This window comes from Siphateles boraxobius, unplaced genomic scaffold (assembly GCF_051911475.1).
Source record: "Siphateles boraxobius isolate OS27281-9 unplaced genomic scaffold, OSU_SipBor_1 25, whole genome shotgun sequence".
In the NCBI taxonomy this organism is placed as follows: Eukaryota; Metazoa; Chordata; class Actinopteri; order Cypriniformes; family Leuciscidae; genus Siphateles; species Siphateles boraxobius.
Window position 1 is genome coordinate 10,054,984 of NW_027508866.1, and position 4,108 is coordinate 10,059,091.

Here is a 4,108-nt window from a genome sequence, read left to right on the forward strand (position 1 = left end):
AGATGCCTAAAGGGGAAAGGACAGATTCTCAGACAGATTCTCAGAGTGCCAAGTGCTAACACAGAAGTAGGGCACATGATGATTCATACTGTCAGATGTTGAACTAGGCCATCATTTTGTGGCTCACTTTAAATATCTATGTTTCTCTTCACTTTGTTTTGCAAGCATCGCTTGATATTTTAACACCCTACTGACTCACCCGCAACCGATAGAGTGGTTTTCCAAAGGAACGTAGGATCAAAATATAATAGATATTTTTTTTTTAAGATTTATTAATCCAGTTATTATCTGCAGTGTCCCACATAGCACACAGCAGCTGCAGTTGCCAGAGACAATGTTTCAGAAAGCTCATATCTGCATATTTCAGTAACTGATATAATGTTAATATCCCAACCATCTGAACTACAAAACTAGATCATGGACAAAAACAGTAGCTAAGAAATAAGTATAGACAGAGCAAAGTTAACACACCAGAGTAATAAATATGATAGTAAAAAATGCAATACATTGAAATCGAACATGTACAACACATACTGGAATGTATAAAATTAGAAAAAACATAAATATAATCAAATGTCACTTCTGTGAACACTTCCCCCGCACATTGTGGTAATTTAACAATATTTTACTGTGCAAGTTATTGTATTGTCTTGTTAAATATAATATACATTTTTATTAAATTATAACTCAGTTATTTTACATTTTCAAAGTATTTTGCAGTTTTCTTCAGTAAGATCAAAACGTCATTTTTTTTTATTTAATTTAGTAATACAGTATGTAAAATTACAATGTCACTAAAACAAATGGATTGACGTTCTCTTTTGTTTTAGTATTTTAATATAAAGCTCTTTCAATCTTGTTGATGTCAGATTTTATAGTATCTCTTTTGACAAACATAAGCTGAATCCAGTTCAGATTTATCCACAGAAGCATTGTCCTTTCATCTCCACCTTTGTTTCAAGCACTCAAGACAATAGGATAGAACTTCCTATTGAGGAAAGCTTATTCATTATTTAAAGGCCCTTCCTGCATCACAGGAGTCATAGCCAGTTATTAATGATATAGAAGGAGTGGGTGAGAGGACTGGAGGAGCAGAGTAATGAAGGAGGCAGAGGAGAGAGAGGGCTGTTCTTTGAACATCACTGCAGGAGGACTGTAAAAGCTTCAAAGCTCTGTGGCTTGAAGGAGACCTGCAGACTGAACACACATAAGGGCTATAGAAAGCTCTGAGCTCAAACCATGCGTAATCCTGTATGCCTCTCTAAAACTTCTTACAACAACGGGATATTCCTCCTGTCTAAAGACCACCAGCAGAGAAATATCCCCTTGTCACGGTCACACCTGTAGACCCACACCTGAGAGGACTTTACAGAAAAGAAAGGGCTTCAATTAGAAAACGCTTCACAATGAAACACTTTATTCTTGACGAAAGTAGCTTTAGGACCTATCAGCCTTTATCTGCTATTAGGTTTGATGGAGTGTCTTTGACTAGTGCTCTAGTTTAATATCCTTAAAAAAATCTCACAATATATCAAAGGAAAAATCATTTCAGAAAGTATTTTTGGAGATTGCATTGAATTTCTATCTTTCGATTTTTTAAACTTTGGATCTAGATAGAAATAGAAAGTTCAAACATCATAAAAAAAAAAGATTTCAGTCCAGATTCAGAACCCATCATAGCATAGAAACAGCCCTAATTAAAATTACAAAAGACTTACTTCTTGCTTCTGACCAATGCTGCATCTCAATACTAGTTATACTTGATCTTAGTGCTGCGTCCGACACTATAGATCATAAAATACTCTTAGATCGACTACAAAATGACAGGTATTTAAGGACAGGTAAATTATGGAGTGCTGCAAGGATCTGTGACAGGCTCTGTTATTTTCAATATGCTGCCACCTGCTAATAAGAAAACATGGAATTAGTTTTTACTGTTATGCCCATGATACTCAGTTATATATTTCATCACGACCAAATGAAATCTCTAAATTATCCAAGTTGAAAGAGTATGTTAAAGATATAAAACATTGGATGACCTGTAATTTTCTTTTATTAAATTTGGATAAGACTGAGGTGTTAATTATTGGATCAAAATCTTGTACACAGAATCTCTTAGAACACAATTTGCATTTAGAAGGATGTACTGTTACTACATCCTCAGTAAAAGATCTGTGTTATATTTGACGGCAACTTGTCTTTCGAAAATCCTATTTCATATGTTACAAAAACAGCCTTCTTCCACCTCAGAAACATTGCTAAGCTACGAAACAATTTATCCATTTCAGATACAAGTTAGTACATGCATTCATGACCTCAAGATTACTGTAGCGCATTACTAGCTGGTTGTCCTGCATCCTCAATAAACAAGCTACAATTAGTCCAAAATGTAGCTGCTAGAGTTCTTACCTGGTCAAAAAAAATATGATCATATAAAACCAATTTTATAATCTCTTTTATAGCCCTAAAATCCATCACGCTCTTTACGGTCACAAAACTCTGGACTTTTGGTTAGGATATCCTCTAAAGGAGGGAGAGGGTTTTCGCATTTGGCTCCTAAACTCTGGAATAGCCTTCCTGATGATATTCGGGCTCAGAGACACTATCCCAGTTTAAATGTAGACTAAAGAAGACGAATCTCTTTAGACAAGCATTCACGTAAACATATATCATAACCTTGTATTCCAGTCATATATCAGATCAAATGCATATGCTTATCTTTGCTTGAGATGTTATGAACAGCAGCTACACTAATTATTTTCCATTTGCTTTTCTGTTTTAGAGTATTTCTCTGAGCTACTAGAGAGTTCCAGTTTGGATGCAGCCTCTTATGAAGACTTCAGATGACCCACCACCTGAAAAGAGGACTCCAACTCCTGCAAGGGCTTTAGATGATGCAAACTCTGAATCAACATGCACCAATGCTACATTCTCTTTATTGTAATCATAATGTTCACAACTTGTTATAATTACAATTACATTGTTAGCTAACTGCGTGATTTGTACATGAAATGAAAATTCTGAAATCCATTACTTGGACACAATCACCTCTGATAACAGATCACTCTAAATTGCAATGTAGACATGCATTTTCTGTAAAGAAATTTTCATGCATTTCTAATTTTTTGCTTTAGTAGTATAGAGCCAATTATCATTGACTGTAGCGTACAATAGTGCATGAAGAGCACAAACACAACTGTTTTTCTACCTATAGAACTCAACCTCTATTTCAACATCTTTTCAGTTGATGCCATTTCTATTGCACAGTACACATCCGGTCAATATATATTGTGATAAACACTACACTTGTCACTGAGCCCAATAATTGAACTATAATCCTTGCCTTGGGACACTGATTAATGGTCTCCCACAATGCTGCAGGAACGGTGGGATAATTCTGGGTTCAGTTCATAGGGGGGATCTCTCCTATCAGAGCTCATCAGTGTGGTCAGTCTCTCGTGAAAGAAGAGACTTCATTCTAGAGCATGATTGAAGAGAGAGAGAGAGAGAGAGCAAGAGAGAGAGAGAGAATTCAAGACCAGGTAGACTGAAGACTCTCTCTCTCGAGCAGAAAAGCTTCATTACTTCTGTTCTGCTTCAGAGACAGCATCTTGCTGGACAGCAACACACACACACACACACACACACACACACACACACACACACACACACACACACACACACACACACACACACACACACACACACACGCGCGCACACACACACACACACACACACACACACACACACACACACACACACACACATTGCTGCATTGAGAAAGCATCTATGACAGATCGCAAAAAAGTTGTAGCCGACACTTTTAAAAGAATCATATTTCACCTATTGTGATCATAAATGCTTCAGTTTTACCCTTGACTGAAACATTCTTAGGTTCACAGCACAAATAACGTGGTCTTATCGACTGGACCTCAAACCAGTCTTTATTTGTTCGTGCCTCTATTTCATGTTAGCCAATCAAAGTTGAATGGCGTAGCTCATGAACGGTTTATATACTGTAGGTCGGGAGATTGGATTGAATCAAACCCAATTCCTAAACATGGAGCTGAGCAACAGAATCAGACCCAATTGTTTTTTTCTGTCCGTC